Consider the following 23,863-nt stretch of genomic DNA (forward strand, 5'->3'; position numbering starts at 1 on the left):
CATATTCGCAAAATTGCGAAAACATTGCACAATAGCTAATATCCGCCCACAACGTATGTCTGCTTAATCGTACGCAATAGTACACAAAGTAGGCGTATGCCAAACCACAACGCATTAATGCGAAGCCATCGCATAAGCACAAACCTCATCGTTAAAAACCAAACTCATCGTAGATTTACACATTCCCCTTAAATTAGCACAAGCTATTGCGTAAAAAACGCACAGCAATGGTTTTTTTTTTACTTTTAAAGTTAAATAATGCTCCACAAGCCTGCCTCAATTAGGAAACCAATTAGTGTAATGATTGTTAATGTTCATGACCAATTAACTCTTCTAATAATACCAGAAGAACACTTTGTATGCATAATTGGCCAACCACATTAAAACAAAGTTATTTTAAATATAGATGTGGTAATTGAATTTATAGTTTGTTTTAGTGTACCGGTGTAGTGTGTGACATAAATGTGTTAACATGTGTTTTTAATCTATAAGCTCCTAACTCTGTTTGTATTGTGTTTCCAGTTTTAGTTGTACAAACACATTCTTAAGTGACATGTCTGAAATGTATAAGCTAAACCATTTATGCTAGCCAATCTGCATTTCCTTTACTGCATAAATAAACACCACACCCGATTAACTGGAATAATAATTGTTTTTTATTAATTTTTTAAACGGCGTTTTTTTTTTGTGTTTGTTTTTTGTTTGTTTTTTTGTTATAAAAGTAATTTTTGTAATAAATCCACATTTTCTAGTAACATAACAATTTGCTGCCGCATGTTTGCCAGAATGTGAGCCATAGTGATGGGATCTCCAACGGCAGCATCTGAAATGAAGATACATAAATAAGATTTTACTCACCGGTAAATCTATTTCTCGTAGTCCGAAGTCGATGCTGGGGACTCCGTAAGGACCCTGGGGAATAGACGGGCTCCGCAGGAGACTGGGCACTCTAAGAAAGAATTAGTACTACTGGTGTGCACTGGCTCCTCCCTCTATGCCCCTCCTCCAGACCTCAGTTAAGGAAACTGTGCCCAGAAGAGCTGACATTACAAAGAAAGGATTTTGGAATCCAGGGTAAGACTCATACCAGCCACACCAATCACACCGTATAACTTGTGATAACATACCCAGTTAACAGTATGAACAACAACAGAGCATCACCAACGGATGCCAACATAACCCTTTATTAAGCAATAACTATATACACGTATTGCAGAAAGTCCGCACTTGGGACGGGCGCCCAGCATCCACTACGGACTACGAGAAATAGATTTACCGGTGAGTAAAATCTTATTTTCTCTAACGTCCTAGTGGATGCTGGGGACTCCGTAAGGACCATGGGGATTATACCAAAGCTCCCAAACGGGCGGGAGAGTGCGGATGACTCTGCAGCACCGAATGGGCAAACACCAGGTCCTCCTCAGCCAGGGTATCAAACATGTAGAACTTTGCAAATGTGTTTGAACCCGACCAAGTAGCTGCTCGGCAAAGCTGTAATGCCGAGACCCCTCGGGCAGCCGCCCAAGAAGAGCCCACTTTCCTTGTGGAATGGGCCTTTACCGATTTTGGATGCGGCAATCCAGCCGCAGAATGAGCCTGCTGAATCGTGTTACAGATCCAGCGCGCAATAGTCTGCTTTGAAGCAGGAGCACCCAGCTTGTTGGATGCATACAGAATAAACGGTGAGTCAGTTTTCCTGACTCCAGCCGTTCTGGCTACATAAATCTTCAAAGCCCTGACTACATCAAGCAACTTGGAATCCTCCAAGTCACAAGTAGCCGCAGGCACCACAATAGGTTGGTTCAAATGAAAAGATGATACCACCTTCGGCAGAAATTGCGGACGAGTCCGTAATTCTGCCCTGTCCATATGGAAAACCAGATAGGGGCTTTTACATGACCAATTCTGACACACGCCTAGCCGAAGCTAAGGCCAATAGCATGACCACTTTCCACGTGAGATACTTTAGCTCCACGGTCTTAAGTGGCTCAAACCACCACGTTGAGATCCCAAGGTGCCACTGGTGGCACAAAAGGGGGCTGAATATGTAGCACTCCCTTAACAAACGTCTGAACCTCAGGAAGAGAAGCCAGTTCTTTTTGAAAGAAAATGGATAGGGCTGAAATCTGGACCTTTATGGACCCCAATTTTAAGCTTATAGTCACTCCTGACTGTAAGAAGTGCAGGAACCGCCCAGCTGGAATTCCTCTGTAGGGGCCTTCGTGGCCTCACACCAAGCAACATATTTTCGCCATATACGGTGATAGAGCTTTGCGGTCACGTCCTTCCTAGCCTTTATTAGCGTAGGAATAACTTCATCTGGAATGCCTTTTTCCGCTAGGATCCGGCGTTCAACCGTCATGCCGTCAAACGCAGCCGCGGTAAGTCTTGGAACAGACAGGGCCCCTGTTGCAACAGGTCCTGTCTGAGAGGCAGAGGCCATGGGTCCTCTGTGAGCATTTCTTGCAGTTCCGGGTACCAAGTCCTTCTTGGCCGATCCGGAACAATGAGTATTGTTCTCACTCCTCTTTTTCTTACGATCCTCATTACCTTGGGTATGAGAAGGAAGAGGAGGAAACACATAGACCGACTGGAACACCCACGGTGTTTCTAGTGCGTCCACAGCTATCGCCTGAGGGTCCCTTGACCTGGCGCAATACCTTTTTAGCTTTTTGTTGAGGCGGGACGCCATCATGTCCACCTGTGGTAGTTCCCATCGATTTTCAATCTGCGTGAAGACTTCTTGATGAAGTCCCCACTCTCCCGGGTGGAGGTCGTGCCTGCTGAGGAAGTCTGCTTCCCAGTTGTCCACTCCCGGAATGAACACTGCTGACAGTGCTTGCACGTGATTCTCCGCCCAACGAAGAATCCTGGTGGCTTCCACCATTGCCACCCTGCTTCTTGTGCCGCCCTGGCGGTTTACATGGGCCACCGTGGTGATGTTGTCTGACTGAATCAGCACCGGTTGGTTTCGAAGCAGAGGCTCCGCTTGACTCAGGGCGTTGAATATGGCCCTTAGTTCCAGGATATTGATGTGCAAACAAGCCTCCTGACTTGACCACAGCCCTTGGAAGTCTCTTCCCTGAGTGACTGCCCCCCATCCTCGGAGGTTCGCATCCATGGCATCAGGACCCAGTCCTGTATGCCGAACCTGCGGCCCTCGAGAAGGTGAGCACTCTGCAGCCACCACAGAAGAGACACCCTGGCCCTGGGGGATAGGGTGATCAGCCGATGCATCTGAAGATGCGATCCGGACCACTTGTCCAACAGATCCCACTGAAAGATCCTCGCATGGAACCTGCCGAAGGGAATGGCTTCGTATGACACCACCATCTTTCCCAGGACTCGCGTGCAGTGATGCACCGACACCTGTTTTGGTTTTAGGAGGTCTCTGACTAGAGTCACAAGCTCCTGAGCATTCTCCTCCGGGAGAAACACCTTCTTCTGGTCTGTGTCCAGAATCATGCCCAGGAAGGGCAGACGCGTTGTAGTAATCAGCTGCGACATTGGAATATTCAGAATCCAGCAGTGCTGTGCAAACACTTCCTGAGAGTGTGTTACGCTGATCAGCAACTGCTCCCTGGACCTCGCCTTTATGAGGAGATCGTCCAAGTATGGGATAATTGTAACTCCTTGCTTTCGAAGGAGCACCATCATTTCCGCCATTACCTTGGTAAATATTCTCGGTGCCGTGGACAGGCCAAACGGCAACGTCTGGAATTGGTAATGACAGTCCTGTACCACAAACCTGAGGTACTCCTGATGAGGTGGATAAATGGGGACATGCAAGTAAGCATCCTTGATGTCCAGAGACACCATAAAATCCCCCTCTTCCAGGCTTGCAATGACCGCTCTGAGCGATTCCATTTTGAACTTGAATTTCTTCAGATAAATGTTCAGGGATTTTAAATTCAAAATGGGTCTGACCGAACCGTCCGGTTTCGGTACCACAAACATTGTGGAATAGTGACCCCTTCCCTGTTGAAGGAGGGGAACCTTTACCACCACCTGCTGGAGTTATAACTTGTGAATTGCCGCTAACACTACCCCCCTTTCCCTGGGGGATGCTGGCAGGGCCGACTTTAGGTAACGGTGAGGGGGCATCACGTCGAATTCCTGTTTGTATCTGTCACAACTGAGGGCCTGAGCTGACGGAAGGCAGCCTCAGTTGTAGGGGCTGAGATGTACCGGAACCTGGGAGGTTGTATCAGACCCCTGGACATGTAAGTAACATGAAGAGAAACCGCCCGAAGGCGTGACCACGACAACTTGAGTAAAAGTCAATGATATTTATTTATGACAAACTCCATGCATCACAGTAGCAGTAAAAAGTAACATAAAAATCAGCAGAGAAATAATAATACAGTTCCTGGGTACTACAGGGTGGCAGGGGCCACAGAGCTCTGGTGGTATGAGACAGTTCTTATTATCTGCAAGTTGGAAAGTCCTTACCAGGCTCAACTGTAGCAATGAGGAAAGCCCAGGGTCGTACCAGCTGGTGTTCCAGGGAAAGCTGGACTGCTGTAGATAAAATGCTGCTGTGGGTACTGGTTAGAACCAGACAGGTGTTGGCACGGAGTGGATACTGGCTGGAACCAGTTAAATAATAAATAAAGCTTGAGAGCGATGCAATGTAGATGAAATGTAGAATTTGAGAGCGGAGAAATAATAATACCGGTGGAGAGTGGTAAACTGCAGAAAGGACACCGGCCCTTTAAGAGAAGCTGTACACTGCTGGAAGCTGAGCTGGAAGCAGGTGATGTTGTAGCTGGAAACAGGTGAGTCCAGAATGGATCGGAGAGTCAGGCTACACCGCAGATGGAATGCTGGTGCGGGTCTCTATAGCAGAAGTCTGGAGACAGGAGCTGGAACCTGGAAGACATTCACAGAAGAGAGACAAACTGGAACTAGGTTTGACAACCAAAGCACTGACGCCTTCCTTGCTCAGGCACAACCTATTTATACCTGCAGCAAGGAAGGCATTGGCTAGGCAATTATGCAAATTAATAATACTGACAACGGATTGGTAGGAATGATCAGCTGACAAAATCCAAGATGGCTGCGCCCATGCAGACACTTGGAGGGAAGTTTGGATTGTAATCCATGTGGTCTGGAAAACAGTAATGGCGGCGCCGGCCACCGGAGACAGGAGACGCCAGGCTGACAGATGCACATCCGACCACGCGGACACAGCGGAGGCCGCGGCTGACGTAATCGCCACTCTGAATGCAGAAGCTCAGGTACGGCGGCGGAGGCCGCGGGAGACGCCATGCCAGATGTATAAGGCGTTACTGTGACTGCGTCCAGAGAGACAGGAGAGGATGCGGGAATGTGCACATCAGGATAACAGATGGGATCCGGTCCTGGAGCGCTGAGCCAGCCTTAGGAGGCATCTGATAGGTAAGAAATGGCGTCCAGATACCCGGATCGTGACAGCACCCCCCCCCCCCCCCCCTTTAGGAGTGGCCCCAGGACACTTCTTTGGCTTTTGAGGAAACTTGGAATGGAATCTCCGGACCAAGGCAGGAGCATGGACATCAGAAGCATTGGTCCATGAACGTTCCTCAGGGCCATAACCCTTCCAGTCAATAAGATACTGAAGTTGACCGTAACGGTGACGTGAGTCCAGGATCTTGGCTACTTCATACTCAACGCCTCGTTGAGTTTGGACTTTCGGAGTTGGAGGAAGTGAGGAATGAACCCGATTCAAGATTAGCGGTTTCAACAGGGAAACATGGAATGTCCTGGGTATCTTTAAGAAGGGAGGCAACTGGAGTCTGTAAGCAACAGGATTGATGACTTGATCAATTTTAAAAGGACCGATGTAGCGAGGTGCAAACTTCATACTGGGAACTCTTAACCTCAAATTCTTCGTGGATAACCATACCCGATCACCCACCTTGAGAGCAGGAACTGCTCGACGCTTCTTATCCGCAAACTTCTTGTACCTGAACGATGCCTTGAGCAGAGCTGATCGTACGCTCTTCCAGATATTGGCAAACTGATGCAAGGTGATATCTACTGCGGGAACAGAAGTTGCTGGAAGCGGTTGGAACTCAGGGACTTTAGGGTGGAATCCAAAGTTGGTGAAGAATGGTGTTGAAGAAGATGAAGAATGATACTGGTTGTTATGACAGAACTCGGCCCAGGGAAGTAATTGAACCCAGTCATCTTGAGAGGAGGACACATAGATGCGGAGGAAGGACTCCAAGTCCTGATTCACCCTCTCAGTTTGACCATTGGTCTGAGGATGGTAAGCCGTGGAAAACTTTAGCTTGACTTGGAGGGCTTGACATAAACTTCGCCAGAATTTGGCTGTGAATTGAACTCCTCGATCTGAGATAATTTCTTCTGGAAGACCGTGGAGTCGAAAGATCTCTTGTATGAATACTTGAGCCAACTTGGAAGCTGACGGAAGACCGGTGAGAGGAATGAAGTGTGCCATCTTGGTGAACCGGTCAACTACCACCCAGATGGTATCAAACTTGTTGCACATGGGCAAATCTGTAATAAAATCCATCGACAAATGGGTCCATGGTCGACGGGGAACAGATAGTGGAACCAGTTGCCCCGCAGGCGACTGGCGGGATACTTTATGTTGAGCACACTTTGGGCAAGATGCAATAAACTCCAAAACGTCCTTTTTCAGAGTTGGCCACCAATAGGACCTAGAGATAAACTCCAGGGTTTTTTGGATACCTGTATGTCCGGCAAAGCGGGAAGCATGGGCCCAATGCATGAGCTTCTTCCTTAGTGTCGGCTTCACAAAACTTTTCCCTGATGGGGGCGTAGAGTCCATCCCTACCGTGGAGAATGCCAACGGACTTATAATAGGATGCTTGTCTGAAGACTCTGACTCATTTTCTTGCTCCCATGAGCGGGAAAGGGCATCGGCCTTGCGATTCTGAGAGCCCGGACAGAACTGGAGTTTAAAGTCGAACCTGGAAAAGAAAAGTGCCCATCTGGCCTGACGAGGGTTGAGACATTGTGCGCCTTTCAGATATAGAAGGTTCTTGTGGTCTGTAAGGATGGTGATTGAATGAGAAGCTCCCTCCAACAGATATCTCCACTCCTCTAGAGCGAGCTTGATGGCTAGCAACTCCTGGTCGCCAATGGCATAGTTGCGCTCCGCTGGGGAGAACTTCCGTGAGAAGAAACTGCAAGGATGTAAATGGCCATCTTTAGCCCTCTGAGATAACACCGCTCCTACTCCAACGGAGGAGGCATCCACCTCTAGGATGAAAGGAGAGTCGATGTCAGGCTGTTTCAGGACAGGCGCAGAGATGAACCTCTGTTTTAAAAGATGAAAAGCTTGCATGGCTTCTTCAGACCACTTGGACGGGTTAGCACCCTTCTTGGTGAAAGCAGTAATAGGCGCCACAATGGTGGAAAAGTCTCGTATAAACTTTCGGTAATAATTGGCGAACCCTAAGAACCTCTGGACCCCTTTGAGGGTTAAGGGTACCGGCCAATTCTGGATTGCTTGTAGTTTCTCAGGATCCATCTCTAGTCCGGAACCGGACACAATGTACCCTAGAAACGGAATGGACTTGACTTCAAAGACGCATTTCTCTAATTTGCAATAGAGATGATTGACACGGAGACGGGACAGAACCTCCTTTACCCAAAAACGATGTTCCTCTAAATTGTTGGCAAAAATGAGGATATCATCTAGATAGACCACGACATGACGGTATAGAATGTCTCTGAAGATCTCATTGACGAAATGCAGGAAGACAGCTGGAGCATTGCTCAATCCGAAGGGCATGACGAGGTACTCATAATGTCCGTCAAGGGTGTTAAATGCGGTCTTCCACTCGTCACCCTCACGGATCCGGATGAGATTGTATGCACCTCTCAAGTCCAGCTTTGTAAAGATGGTAGCTCCGCTAACTCTGTCAAAGAGCTCAGTAATCAGGGGTAAAGGATAGCGGTTCTTGATGGTAATGTCGTTCAAACCTCTGTAGTCGATGCACGGCCGCAGACCACCATCTTTCTTTTTTACAAAAAAGAAGCCTGCGCCGGCTGGAGAAGAAGAAGGTCGAATGAACCCCTTTGCTAGGTTCTCTTTAATGTATTCCTCCATAGAATGCGTCTCGGGCAGAGACAACGGATAAGTTCGGCCTTGAGGTGGAACCTTCCCTGGAACGAGATCAATCGGGCAGTCCCATTCTCTATGAGGAGGAAGGATATCAGCAGAAGCTTTACTGAACACATCCGTGAAATCTTGATATGGAGGAGGTGGAACATCAGACGACCTGGGGGAGGAAGAACAGACAGGCAACACTTTAAACAAACATGTCTCAGCACAGGAGGGACCCCATGCCAGGATTTGCGTAGTCGTCCAATCAATTGTAGGATTGTGAAGACGGAGCCATGGAAGGCCCAGGACCACAGGATGTGTGGCTCTTGGAATCACTAAAAGTGAAATAAGTTCGGAATGAAGAACTCCCACTCTCAGACGAACTGGTAGAGTCCTTAGAGCAATAACTGTATCAAAAATTTTACTGCCATCCACGGCAGTTAAGGAAAAGGAGGAAGGAAGTCTCTCGGTGGGTAGGGACCACCGTTTAACATAGGCTTCGGTAATAAAATTCCCAGCTGCTCCGGAATCCAGGAGGGCAATGACGTTCTGATAACGTTGAGCAACTTGAAGCGAGACTGGGAGATTACAATCTTGAGGAGATGGAGAGGAGATCATTACTCCTAGCCGGCCCTCTCCTTGGCGAGCTAGGATTTGAAGTTTCCCGGACGTTTGGGACAGGCATGAATAGTGTGAGACGGGGCTGCACAATACAGACAGAGAGACTCAGAGAGACGTCTTCGGCGCTCAGCAGGAGTTAAACGGGAACGGCCAATTTGCATGGGTTCATCTTTAGTTGGTGACAGTTGGCGAGGAGGAGGAGCAGAAGATTTTGGAGCAGATGATCTTCCACGCTCAGTTGCTCTCTCTCTGAAACGTAAGTCAACTTTTGTACAAAGTGAGATTAGCTCATCTAACTTGGAGGGTAAGTCTCTGGTAGCTAACTCATCTTTAATACGCTCGGATAAACCATGCCAGAATGCAGCATACAGGGCCTCGTCGTTCCATGCCAGTTCAGATGCCAGGATCTGGAACTGTATAAGATATTGTCCTACAGTATGTGATCCCTGGCGTAAACGGAGAATCTCAGACGAAGCTGAAGTTACCCGGCCTGGCTCGTCGAAGATGCGCCTGAATGTTGACACGAATGCAGTGTAAGAAGATAGCAGGGTGTCGGACCTCTCCCATAACGGTGATGCCCAGTCAAGGGCTGAGCCACTGAGAAGTGAGATGATGTAGGCAATCTTTGTACGGTCACTGGGAAAATTGCCAGGTTGTAGCTCAAACTGAATCTCACACTGGTTGAGAAATCCCCTGCAGAATCTTGGAGATCCGTCAAATTTTGCTGGCGTTGGAAGATGAAGACGTGGAGCAGAAACGGGTAAGGTGGGTGGGGTTATAGTTGGAGTCACTGTGGTTGACGCCCCAGATGCGCCTGATCCACGGAGAGTTGTCTGAATCCCATCCAGCCGAGTAGAGAAATCCTGGAGACAGCGGATGATGTGGCCCTGTGCAGCCTCCTGATGTTCAAGTCGGGCTGCCAGTTCTTGCATCGGCCTGGCCGCTTGATCCTGGTCTCCGGCTGGATTCATTTGGTCAGTGCTTACTGTCACAACTGAGGGCCTGAGCTGACGAAAGGCAGCCTCAGTTGTAGGGGCTGAGATGTACCGGAACCTGGGAGGTTGTATCAGACCCCTGGACATGTAAGTAACATGAAGAGAAACCGCCCGAAGGCGTGACCACGACAACTTGAGTAAAAGTCAATGATATTTATTTATGACAAACTCCATGCATCACAGTAGCAGTAAAAAGTAACATAAAAAGCAGCAGAGAAATAATAATACAGTTCCTGGGTACTACAGGGTGGCAGGGGCCACAGAGCTCTGGTGGTATGAGACAGTTCTTATTATCTGCAAGTTGGAAAGTCCTTACCAGGCTCAACTGTAGCAATGAGGAAAGCCCAGGGTCGTACCAGCTGGTGTTCCAGGGAAAGCTGGACTGCTGTAGATAAAATGCTGCTGTGGGTCCTGGTTAGAACCAGACAGGTGTTGGCACGGAGTGGATACTGGCTGGAACCAGTTAAATAATAAATAAAGCTTGAGAGCGATGCAATGTAGATGAAATGTAGAATTTGAGAGCGGAGAAATAATAATACCGGTGGAGAGTGGTAAACTGCAGAAAGGACACCGGCCCTTTAAGAGAAGCTGTACACTGCTGGAAGCTGAGCTGGAAGCAGGTGATGTTGTAGCTGGAAACAGGTGAGTCCAGAATGGATCGGAGAGTCAGGCTACACCGCAGATGGAATGCTGGTGCGGGTCTCTATAGCAGAAGTCTGGAGACAGGAGCTGGAACCTGGAAGACATTCACAGAAGAGAGACAAACTGGAACTAGGTTTGACAACCAAAGCACTGACGCCTTCCTTGCTCAGGCACAACCTATTTATACCTGCAGCAAGGAAGGCATTGGCTAGGCAATTATGCAAATTAATAATACTGACAACGGATTGGTAGGAATGATCAGCTGACAAAATCCAAGATGGCTGCGCCCATGCAGACACTTGGAGGGAAGTTTGGATTGTAATCCATGTGGTCTGGAAAACAGTAATGGCGGCGCCGGCCACCGGAGACGCCAGGCTGACAGATGCACATCCGACCACGCGGACACAGCGGAGGCCGCGGCTGACGTAATCGCCACTCTGAATGCAGAAGCTCAGGTACGGCGGCGGAGGCCGCGGGAGACGCCATGCCAGATGTATAAGGCGTTACTGTGACTGCGTCCAGAGAGACAGGAGAGGATGCGGGAATGTGCACATCAGGATAACAGATGGGATCCGGTCCTGGAGCGCTGAGCCAGCCTTAGGAGGCATCTGATAGGTAAGAAATGGCGTCCAGATACCCGGATCGTGACAGTATCCCTGAGACACAATCTGTATAGCCCAGGGATCCACCTGTGAACGAACCCACTGGTGGCTGAAATTTCGGAGACGCGTCCCCACCGCTCCCGGCTCCACCTGTGGAGCCCCAGCGTCATGCGGTGGATTTCGTGGAAACTGGGGAGGACTTCTGTTCCTGGGAACTAGCTGTATGGTGCAGCTTTTTTCCTCTACCCCTGCCTCTGGCAAGAAAGGATGCACCTCTGACTTTATTGCTTTTTTGTGAATGAAAGGACTGCATTTGGTAATACGGTGCTTTCTTAGGCTGTGAGGGAATATATGGCAAAAAAATTGACTTCCCAGCCATAGCTGTGGAAACTAGGTCCGAGAGACCGTCCCCAAACAATTCCTCACCCTTATAAGGTAAAACCTCCATGTGTTTTTTAGAGTCGGCATCACCTGTCCATTGCCGAGTCCACAGGACCTCTCTGGCAGAAATCGACATTGCGTTTATTCTAGAGCCCAGTAGGCAAATGTCCCTCTGGGCATCCCTCATATATAGGACAGCGTCTTTGATATGCCCCAGGGTCAGTAAAATAGTCTCCCTGTCCAGGGTATCTAGTTCCTCAGACAGAGTATCTGTCCATGCTGCTACAGCACTACACATCCAGGCCGAAGCAATTGCTGGCCTCAGTAGTGTACCGGAATGTGTATAAACAGACTTCAGGATACCTTCCTGCTTCCTATCCGCAGGATCCTTTAGGGAGGCCGTATCCTGTGACGGCAGGGCCACCTTCTTGGATAAGCGTGTCAACGCTTTGTCTACCCTAGGGGAGGATTCCCAGCGTAACCTGTCCGTTGGCGGGAAAGGATACGTCATAAGTAATCTATCAGGAGAATCCCACGCTTTTTCATTTAATTCATGTGAAGGGGGAAAAGTCACCTCTTGTTTTTTCTCCCCAAACATATAAACCCTCTTGTCAGGGACAGGGTTTTCCTCTGAAAAATGCAACACGTCCTTCATTGCTATAATCATGTAGTGGATGGCTTTAGCCATTTTAGGCTGCAATTTTGCCTCGTCGCCATCGACACTGGATTCAGAATTCGTGTCGATATCTGTGTCAACAATTTGGGATAGTGGGCGCTTTTGAGACCCTGCCGGCCTCTGAGCTGTAGGATCAGGCATGGGTTGAGACCCTGACTGTCCCAAGGCTTCAGCTTTATCCAACCTTTTATGCAAGGAGTTTGCATTATCATTTAACACCTTCCACATATCCATCCAATCAGGTGTCGGCGCTGTCGGCGGAGACACCACATTCATCTGCACCTGTTCTGCCTCCACGTAGCCTTCCTCGTCAAACATGTCGACACAATCGTACCGACACACCGCACGCACACAGGGGATGCTCTAATTGAGGACAGGACCCCCACAAGGCCTTTTGGGGAGACAGAGAGAGAGTATGCCAGCACACACCCCAGCGCTATATAACCCAGGAATTACAGAGTAACTTAGTGTTTACCCAGTAGCTGCTGTATAAACGATTTATGCGCCTAAATTTATGTGCCCCCCCCCCCTCTCTTTTTACCCTCTTTCTACCTGGAGACTGCAGGGGAGAGCCTGGGGAGCTTCCTCTCAGCGGAGCTGTGGAGAGAAAATGGCGCTGGCGAGTGCTGAGGAAGAAGCCCTGTCCCCTCAGCGGTGGGCTTCTGTCCCGCTTTCTGTGTAAAAATAATGGCGGGGGCTCATACATATATACAGTGCCCAGCTGTATATATGTGACTTTTGCCAAGAAGTATCATAATTGCTGCCCAGGGCGCCCCCCCTGCGCCCTGCACCCTACAGTGACCGGAGTGTGTGGGTAGTGTGGGAGCAATGGCGCACAGCTGCAGTGCTGTGCGCTACCTCATGTGAAGACAGGAGTCTTTTGCCGCCGATTTTGATGTCTTTTTGCTTCTGCCGGCTTCTGTCTTCTGGCTCTGCGAGGGGGACGGCGGCGCGGCTCCGGGAACGGACGACCAAGGTTAAGATACTGTGTTCGAACCCTCTGGAGCTAATGGTGTCCAGTAGCCTAAGAAGCGCAACCTAGCCGCAGTTAGTAGGTTTGCTTCTCTCCCCTCAGTCCCACGTAGCAGAGAGTCTGTTGCCAGCAGAAGCGCTCTGAAAATAAGAAAACCTAACTAAAATACTTTCTTATCAGCAAGCTCAGGAGAGCTCACTATAAGCACCCAGCTCTGTCCGGGCACAGATTCTAACTGAGGTCTGGAGGAGGGGCATAGAGGGAGGAGCCAGTGCACACCAGTAGTACGAATTCTTTCTTAGAGTGCCCTGTCTCCTGCGGAGCCCGTCTATTCCCCATGGTCCTTACGGAGTCCCCAGCATCCACTAGGACGTTAGAGAAATAAACATTACTAACTTAGTCACATTACAGATTATACAAACAAGCCACAAAGCACACTTTAACACAGGCATGTCCAAACTGCGGCCCTCCACCTGTCTAGAAAATTCATATACCAGCATGCCTTAACCCAGTTGTGCTGTCAGAGAATGCAGAAGCTGTGTCTGGCAATGCTGGGATGTGGATTTTCTCCACAGCTGGAGGGGTGCAGTTTGTGCAGGCCTGCTTTAATGTCCAAGTAACTACATAATGGATGTTTTAATGTGTAAACATTACCACAACAACACACAAGCCTGCTCGGCAAATGTTTTTTGTAGTAAAAATACAAAGTGTACCACACCATGGGGAACATACAGTAATATTGGAGTTAGATTTTAGCTGGGACGTCACCCATAGCAACCAATCACATTAAACATATTATCTTGTAGAAGGTGCCAAATTACTTCAAAGTATGCTCTGCTTGTTTGCTATGGGCAACATCACATCTTAAATTGTAATACCATCTTAGTAAATGTCGTCTCATGCAGGGATTAATTCACATCTGGAGTTTTTTTTTTTTTTGGTCTAGCATCATCACAGTGCATATCCACATCTTCAGAAGGCCCACATATCCTAGCATGGCCACCCTCCATGAAAGGCTGCCTTACCAGAGGCAGAACTCTGGGAGGCAACGGAGACAGCTGCCGCCGGGCTTCTTCTTTGAAGGGGGCACCTCTCCTCCTGTTCCATGTGTTCAGCTACATTAATCAATTAAGTTAATTGACAACAGCCGGTAACTTTTCCGCAACCAAGTTCCCCACTAGCCACTACACCTTACAAATCAGACCCTCTTTATTATAGATATACTGGAAGCAGACACCTTACTGAAGAAGCTATTTGCTCCTATACAGGAAGCATGAGAATTCTAACTATATGAAGTTATTTCTCTGACAATTATAAGTAACTTCATATAGTTAGAATTCTCATACTTCCTATGCAACAGCAGATATCTCCATCAGTAAGGTGCATGCTTCCAGTGTAATAGGTTGTGGGTTCTAATCCTGGATATGACACTTGCAAATTAATTGTCCCAGAAATAATCAGCATTGGGAGGGACTGAGCAGATCTATGTAGTAGTGTGTGGCTGGACCCCTACATAGATCTGCCTAGTTGCAATGGTTTTGCAGTAGCTTCATATAGTTAGAATCTGCAGGCTTACTATGCAGGAGCAAATTACATACATTGGGGGGAGGACACCAATATTTTTCTTGCCTCCGGGCAACTGAGACAAACTTACGCCACTGTGCCTTACAACATAAGGTCTAAGAGCTATAAACAAGTCAAAGGCCTAAATAGTAGGAGTGTGTCTTTCACAACACAAATAACTGTGTCCTTAGCCTGCCTAACAAATAGACTCCTGCGACTTTAATGTGCAAATATTGCATTAACCAGGCACTATTCTAAAATGTAAACCACACACAAATTTCCACTCAGGTCTAAATGTTTGCCATATAATGTTTCACATACAAACCGTGTTGTGCATGCAAACCTGTCCACATAAGCATTTAACCTTGTCAAAAGATTGGCCACAGTACAACAATGCAATTATTTTAATGTGTCGTTCAATACTATTTAACCATTTGTAAAAATGTGTGTGAACTTACTTTCCTCTGCCACTTCACCACCTCCCTGAAGTTGGTCCGGGGCCTCTGTTGCCCATTCAGATGGGGGCGAAGGGGTTTGGCTGGGGGATGGCGACTGGATGGGGGTGGTTGGCTGCATGGGGGATGGTGGCTGGATGGGGGAAGGAGTGTCCATTTGGGAAAGAGGATGGAAGGTGGAGTAGGTTACAGAGGGTGTTTGTGAAAGATAGGGTGAGGGTGGTGGAGAGATGGTTTGGGACACAGAGCGGGAGGGGGGCAGAGAGGGGGAATTGGGAAAAGGATGGGTATTGGGCCGGAGAGGGGGTTTTGGTAAGAGAGGGGGATTGGGCCGGAGAGGGGGATTGAGCCGGATAGGGGGAGTGGGGCCGGATAGGGGGAGTGGGCTGGAGAGGGGGAGGGGCCGGAGAGGGGGAGGGGGGCCGGAGAGGAGGAGGTGGCCGGAGAGGGGGGATTGGGCTGGAGAGGGGGAGGTGGCCGGAGAGGGGGATTGGGCTGGAGAGGGGGAGGTGGCCAGAGAGTGGGATTGGGCTGGAGAGGGGGAGGTGGCCGGAGAGGGGGATTGGGCTGGAGAGGGGGAGGTGGCAGGAGAGGGGGATTGGGCTGGAGGGGGAGGTGGCCGGAGAGGGGGATTGGGCTGGAGAGGGGGAGGTGGCTGGAGAGGGGGAGTGGTCCGGAGAGGGGGAGTCGGCCGGAGAAGGGTGTTGTCCTCTTCTGCCAGCCACTGCTCACCGTTGGGCTTGCCCTAGAATGACATATGTCATAATTAGTTTATTAGGTTGTATTGATTTCAAAACATAATGTTTAACAAACATTGTTAGTGAGTATGTTAAATAGACATATAAAGTGATTAGGTCCAGCCGCTAGCATGTGTACCAACTCAGTACACCGACATTATCAGTTTCACAAGCACTTTGCTACACACTCAGTACTGCAAACCATAGGCAAACACAATGTTGAAGCTTGTGTAAGGATTTAGCTACAATATTGTAATTACCCAGTTTGCTAAATGTATAACTATAGATCCTCTTAGTCAAAAAGTGTTGTATTTACATTTTTAAAGTTCAGCAAATAATCTCAGTGTAAACAAATTGTATGTACTGTTAAACTTACTGTGTCTACGCCGTATGCGTATTTGTTGGCGTAGCTCCGCCAACAGCTCCGACGTGCGACGGCGGAGGTCGCTCCACCGCCTCTCCAGCTGTATGATCGTGTGGCGACTGCGGATGCTTCTCCACAGTATGCGGTGGACCTCCGCGTAGGCCTAGCGCTTAACCCTGTTAGGGATAACGGGCCCTGCGCAGCCTACACGGCGGTCCATCACAGCCACAAGCGTGAGAATGCAGCTGCGCGCATGGTGCCAATGGTGTTTTCCATACATGGGCATGTATTTATAGTGTGTGGGGTTACTTGTAATTGGTTGAAATTGTATGGTGTCATCTGTAATAAGCTTTATTGATAAGTGTACATTAATGTTTCTGACAGTGTGTACATATAGCTTCAGCAATAATTCACACCTGCCAAAAGTTAGTGTAAATGTCTAAAAATATTATATTAACTCAAACTTTCACACACACAAACTCACTCACAATCACACTCACATACACACACACACTTATTTGTGTAAATGTGGGGTCCACACACAGGATTAGAATTTACTAGCATTGCAGATTGTAGCATTGGAGATCTGTATGTTCACATTTATTTATATTAAAAAGTAGGTTTTGAAATAGGTCTCTATAAAGTTATATATATATATACATACACACACAACACACACATATACCAGTTTATTTGTGATTTGTAATCAGAAAACATATAAGTCTCTCTCACTGTGTCTCTATATAAATCTCTCTCTCTCTCTCTCTCTCTCTCTCTATATATAATATGTGTTGGCACAATTCTATATATCTCTCTCTCTCTCTATATATATATGTAATGTTTCATAATTCATCATTATATATATATTGTAACACTGTAGGGGTGCAAGGTGCCTTTTCCTGGGGAATATGGCAGCACGCAGCAGCTGAGGGAACAACACAAGTCCAGTTTCTGGTACAACTGACCCCGGCCAGTTTTATTGAAACAGAAAATAAAACAAACCCCAAAATAAAAATACCTTGCCTGTCCGGCACTAACTAAACATAAGACGTTCCTAACTGTCACTAAACAAAACACAGAGTTCTTCAGTACATACTGTATAGCTTACTTGCATCAGAAAGCGTGTCTCTCACACACAGATCCTGCAGCCTTCCCAGGCAGTCTGCCCATACTAATCAGGTTAGAAGCACTATATCACTCTTACACAGCTGAAACCCTGATTAGCCCTCTGTGAGGCCAAAGACCCGAACTGGGCCCAATGTCTAGAACTCGCCTTATCTCTCTCTCAGAGCCTTTACCCAGCTTTTACAGCAAACTGAAAAGGTTCAGACAAAACAAAAAGCATTTTTCCTAGAAGTTAACATTTTCTAAAACATGTAAGACAAGAACCTGGGACAAATATACCTGCCCTCAAACACTATCCCAGTGTTCTTGTCACATATCCCCCTCCCCTGTTTCGACCTAGGGGCCGGAACACTTGTAGCCCCCAAACAGAAGATGCGAGACAATGCATCTGCGTTGGCCAATTGTGTTCCCGGTCTATGTTCGACAGTAAACTTAAAGTCCTGCAACGCTAGAAACCATCTAGTTACACGAGCATTCTTGCCTCTATTTACACTGTTGCCTTATAGGTAATTGTCTGCACAATATTATTATAATATTAGGGCAATGGATATTGTCTGAATTAAAATATAATTCATTATAAATAAGTGATGTAACCATAGTGTATAGTGGATATATATAGTAAGGAATAGATATGAAATAAGTTTGAATGTATGAGGTAATGTTTAGCTGATTTAAGAGATTAGGTTTGTGTATGTGTTTATATAGATATACTGTATATTTGTGTTTTACTGCAAGATGGTAAAACAGTGTAGGGAACAGGTTTATTCTGCTCTAGCCATAAATAAGGCTAGAGAGGTCACAGTAAGATCAAGAGTCATTGTAGAGAAAAGGTATTAGGCCATAAATGATAATAGGTGTGTGACAGAGCTCTGTTGGTCATTGGAATTCCCAGGTGTGCTTACAGTAGATCAGAATCAAGATTGCAATACCTTTAGCAATTATAAAACTAGCTGGTCAATTGTCCAGTAGGACCATAAATTAACTACTACGAAAAAAGATCACATCCATTGATAAAACATGCTTCAGGCAAACAAATATTGTTACACTTCAAATAACCAAAGGAAGGTCTTTGATGTACAGTATAAGGAAAGGACACGTTTTATGGCACCATACCTGCTTGAGCAGAATATCCAACTTGGAGCAGAGCATGTTTTACGACACCTTGGAATGTAAATGACAAACCTATAATTACCTATTCCATTGGAAACTATGAGAATATGATAGTTTGAATTGGTAAAATATGGGATAAAAAGCAGCAGACTTTTTAGTTAGGAGGGAGAAGAAGGAGGAGAAGGAGAAGGAAGGAAGTCAGTCAGGAGGAGAAGTCATGGAGAACATGCTGAAGGAATGATTCTTGGGATGGCAAACTTTAACTTGCAAGTATAAATATGTTAGTAATTAAATTGTTTGTGAAACTTATGTCATGTTGTTTTATGTTATGTAATTAAGGAAGCATAGCATAGCTTAATATAATAATTAGTATATATATCACTACTGTGTATATCTTATTCTGTACGATTTGATCTGCCTGTAAATAAATAATCATATAAAAAGAGCGGTAATATTCAAGCTTGAACTCTCTTTAAGGAATCTTAATTTCATAATTTCATAAGTCATATATATATATATATATATATATATATATATATATATATATATATATATATATATATATAAGGACTGCATATATTTATCAGCCACTTAGTAAGCCTGACATAATATACTTGCAGATATATATGATAAATGCATATTAATTGAAATATATCCATATATTAAATACCATATATGATATATTAAATATTAATATTCATAAATATGATTCCATAAATCAATAACATACATCCATTTTAAAATAAGAATTTACTTACCGATAATTCTATTTCTCGGAGTCCGTAGTGGATGCTGGGGTTCCTGAAAGGACCATGGGGAATAGCGGCTCCGCAGGAGACAGGGCACAAAAAGTAAAGCTTTAGGATCAGGTGGTGTGCACTGGCTCCTCCCCCTATGACCCTCCTCCAAGCCTCAGTTAGGATACTGTGCCCGGACGAGCGTACACAATAAGGAAGGATTTATGAATCCCGGGTAAGACTCATACCAGCCACACCAATCACACTGTACAACCTGTGATCTGAACCCAGTTAACAGTATGATAACAGCGGAGCCTCTGAAAGATGGCTCACAACAATAATAACCCGATTTTTGTAACTATGTACAAGTATTGCAGATAATCCGCACTTGGGATGGGCGCCCAGCATCCACTACGGACTCCGAGAAATAGAATTATCGGTAAGTAAATTCTTATTTTCTCTATCGTCCTAGTGGATGCTGGGGTTCCTGAAAGGACCATGGGGATTATACCAAAGCTCCCAAACGGGCGGGAGAGTGCGGATGACTCTGCAGCACCGAATGAGAGAACTCCAGGTCCTCCTTAGCCAGGTTATCAAATTTGTAGGATTTTACAAACGTGTTTGCCCCTGACTAAATAGCCGCTCGGCAAAGTTGTAAAGCCGAGACCCCTCGGGCAGCCGCCCAAGATGAGCCCACCTTCCTTGTGGAATGGGCATTTACATATTTTGGCTGTGGCAGGCCTGCCACAGAATGTGCAAGCTGAATTGTATTACACATCCAACTAGCAAAAGTCTGCTTAGAAGCAAGAGCACCCAGTTTGTTGGGTGCATACAGGATAACAGCAAGTCAGTTTTCCTGACTCCAGCCGTCCTGGAACCTATATTTTCAGGGCCCTGACCACATCTAGCAACTTGGAGTCCTCCAAGTCCCTAGTAAGCGCAAGACACCACAATAAGCTGGTTCAGGTGAAACACTGACACCACCTTAGGGAGAGATCTGGGGACGAGTCCGCAGCTCTGCCCTGTCCGAATGGACAAACAGATATGGGCTTTTTTGAGAAAAAAACCACCAATTTGACACTCGCCTGGTCCAGGCCAGGTCCAAGAGCATGTTCACTTTTCATGTGAGATGCTTCAAATCCACAGATTTGACTGGTTTTAAACCAATGTGTTTTGAGGAATCCCAGAACTACGTTGAGATCCCACAGTGCCACTGGAGGCACAAAAGGGGGTTGTATATGCAATACTCCCTTGACAAACTTCTGGACTTCAGGAACTGAAGCCAATTCTTTCTGGAAGAAAAATCGACAGGGCCGAAATTTGAACCTTAATGGACCCCAATTTGAGGCCCATAGACACTCCTGTTTGCAGGAAATGCAGGAATCGACCGAGTTGAAATTTCTTCGTGGGGCCTTCCTGGCCTCACACCACGCAACATATTTTCGCCACATGTGGTGATAATGTTGTGCGGTCACCTCCTTTCTGGCTTTGACCAGGGTAGGAATGACCTCTTCCTGAATGCCTTTTCCCTTAGGATCCGGCGTTCCACCGCCATGCCGTCAAACGCAGCTGCGGTAAGTCTTGGAACAGACATGGTACTTGCTGAAACAAGTCCCTTCTTAGCGGCAGAGGCCATAAGTCCTCTGTGAGCATCTCTTGAAGTTCCGGGTACCAAGTCCTTCTTGGCCAATCCGGAGCCATGAGTATAGTTCTTACTCCTCTACGTCTTATAATTCTCAGTACCTTAGGTATGAAAAGCAGAGGATGGAACACATACACCGACTGGTACACCCACGGTGTTACCAGAACGTCCACAGCTATTGCCTGAGGGTCTCTTAACCTGGCGCAATACCTGTCCCGTTTTTTGTTCAGACGGGACGCCATCATGTCCACCTTTGGTAATTCCCAACGGTTTACAATCATGTGGAAAACTTCCCCATGAAGTTCCCACTCTGCCGGGTGGAGGTCGTGCCTACTGAGGAAGTCTGCTTCCCAGTTTCCATTCCCGGAATGAAACACTGCTGACAGTGCTATCACATGATTTTCCGCCCAGCGAAAAGTCCTTGCAGTTTTTGCCACTGCCCTCCTGCTTCTTGTGCCGCCCTGTCTATTTACGTGGGCGACTGCCGTGATGTTTTATCCCACTGGATCAATACCGGCTGACCTTGAAGCAGAGGTCTTGCTAAGCTTAGAGCATTATAAATTTACCCTTAGCTATATTTATGTGGAGAAAAGTCTCCAGACTTGATCACACTCCCTGGAAATTTTTTCCTTGTGTGACTGCTCCCCAGCCTCTCGGGCTGGCCTCCGTGGTCACCAACATCCAAAACTGAATGCCGAATCTGCGGCCCTCTAGAAGATGAGCACTCTGTAACCACCACAGGAGAGACACCCTTGTCCTTGGATATAGGGTTATCCGCTGATGCATCTGAAGATGCGATCCGGACCATTTGTCCAGCAGATCCCACTGAAAAGTTCTTGCATGAAATCTGCCGACTGGAATTGCTTCGAAGGAAATCACCATTTTTTTACCATGGCCCTTGTGCAATGATGCACTGATTTTAGGAGGTTCCTGACTAGCTCGGATAACTCCCTGGCTTTCTCTTCCGGGAGAAACACCTTTTTCTGGACTGTGTCCAGAATCATCCCTAAGCACAGGAGACTTGTTGTCGGGATCAGCTGCGATTTTGGAATATTTAGAATCCACCCCTGCTGTTGTAACAGTATCCGAGATAGTGCTACTCCGACCTCCAACTGTTCCCTGGACTTTGCCCTTATCAGGAGATCGTCCAAGTAAGGGATAATTAAGACGCCTTTTCTTCGAAGAAGAACCATCATTTCGGCCATTACCTTGGTAAAGACCCGGGGTGCCGTGGACAATCCAAACGGCAGCGTCTGAAACTGATAGTGACAGTTCTGTACCACGAACCTGAGGTACCCTTAGTGATAAGGGCAAATTTGGGACATGGAGGTAAGCATCCCTGATGTCTCGGGACACCATATAGTCCCCTTCTTCCCGGTTCGTTATCACTGCTCTGAGTGACTCCATCTTGATTTGAACCTTTGTAAGTGTTCAAATTTTTTTAGATTTAGAATAGGTCTCACCTAGCCTTCTGGCTTCAGTACCACAATATAGTGTGGAATAATACCCCTTTTCTTGTTGTAGGAGGGGTAATTTAATTATCACCTGCTGGGAATACAGCTCGTGAATTGTTTCCCATACTGCCTCCTTGTCGGAGGGAGACCTTGGTAAAGCAGACTTCAGGAGCCTGCGCAGGGGAAACGTCTCGACATTCCAATCTGTACCCCTGGGATACTACTTGTAGGATCCAGGGGTCCTGTACGGTCTCAGCGTCATGCTGAGAGCTTGTCAGAAGCGGTGGAACGCTTCTGTTCCTGGGAATGGGCTGCCTGCTGCAGTCTTCTTCCCTTTCCTCTATCCCTGGGCAGATATGACTCTTATAGGGACGAAAGGACTGAAGCTGAAAAGACGGTGTCTTTTTCTGCAGAGATGTGACTTAGGGTAAAAAACGGTGGATTTTCCAGCAGTTGCCGTGGCCACCAGGTCCGATGGACCGACCCCAAATAACTCCTCTTCCTTTATACGGCAATACACCTTTGTGCCGTTTGGAATCTGCATCACCTGACCACTGTCGTGTCCATAAACATCTTCTGGCAGATATGGACATCGCACTTACTCTTGATGCCAGAGTGCAAATATCCCTCTGTGCATCTCGCATATATAGAAATGCATCCTTTAAATGCTCTATAGTCAATAAAATACTGTCCCTGTCAAGGGTATCAATATTTTTAGTCAGGGAATCCGACCAAGCCACCCCAGCTCTGCACATCCAGGCTGAGGCGATCGCTGGTCGCAGTATAACACCAGTATGTGTGTATATACTTTTTATGATATTTTCCAGCCTCCTGTCAGCTGGCTCCTTGAGGACGGCCCTATCTATAGACGGTACCGCCACTTGTTCTGATAAGCGTGTGAGCGCCTTATCCACCCTAAGGGGTGTTTCCCAACGCGCCCTAACTTCTGGCGGGAAAGGGTATACCGCCCATATTTTCTATCGGGGGGAACCCACGCATCATCACACACTTCATTTAATTTATCTGATTCAGGAAAAACGACGGTAGTTTTTTCACATCCCACATAATACCCTCTTTTGTGGTACTTGTAGTATCAGAAATATGTAACACCTCCTTCATTGCCCTTAACGTGTGGCCCTAATAAGGAATACGTTTGTTTATTCACCGTTGACACTGGATTCAGTGTCCCTGTCTGTGTCTGTGTCGACCGACTAAAGTAAACGGGCGTTTTAAAACCCCTGACGGTGTTTTTGAGACGTCTGGACCGGTACTAATTGTTTGTCGGCCGTCTCATGTCGTCAACCGACCTTGCCGCGTGTTGACATTATCACGTAATTCCCTAAATAAGCCATCCATTCCGGTGTCGACTCCCTAGAGAGTGACATCACCATTACAGGCAATTGCTCCGCCTCCTCACCAACATCGTCCTCATACATGTCGACACACACGTACCGACACACAGCACACACACAGGGAATGCTCTGATAGAGGACAGGACCTACTAGCCCTTTGGAGAGACAGAGGGAGAGTTTGCCAGCACACACCAAAAACGCTATAATTATATAGGGACAACCTTATATAAGTGTTTTCCCTTATAGCATCTTTTTTATATATTTCTAACGCCAAATTAGTGCCCCCCCTCTCTGTTTTAACCCTGTTTCTGTAGTGCAGTGCAGGGGAGAGCCTGGGAGCCTTCCCTCCAG

General features: G+C 47.0%; 1 long non-coding RNA gene across 1 annotated transcript; it reads right to left on the reverse strand.

Moving 5' to 3' along the window:
* Positions 1–633: 633 nt before the first annotated feature.
* LOC134943573 (uncharacterized) lies at positions 634–15,310 on the reverse strand. The gene is made up of 2 exons (XR_010181616.1): positions 14,995–15,310; positions 634–823 (listed from the first exon to the last, which is right to left on the reverse strand). It is a non-coding gene; the product is annotated as an uncharacterized LOC134943573 (long non-coding RNA).
* Positions 15,311–23,863: the final 8,553 nt, after the last annotated feature.

The sequence above is a fragment of the Pseudophryne corroboree genome, chromosome 7 (assembly GCF_028390025.1).
Source record: "Pseudophryne corroboree isolate aPseCor3 chromosome 7, aPseCor3.hap2, whole genome shotgun sequence".
NCBI lineage: Eukaryota > Metazoa > Chordata > Amphibia > Anura > Myobatrachidae > Pseudophryne > Pseudophryne corroboree.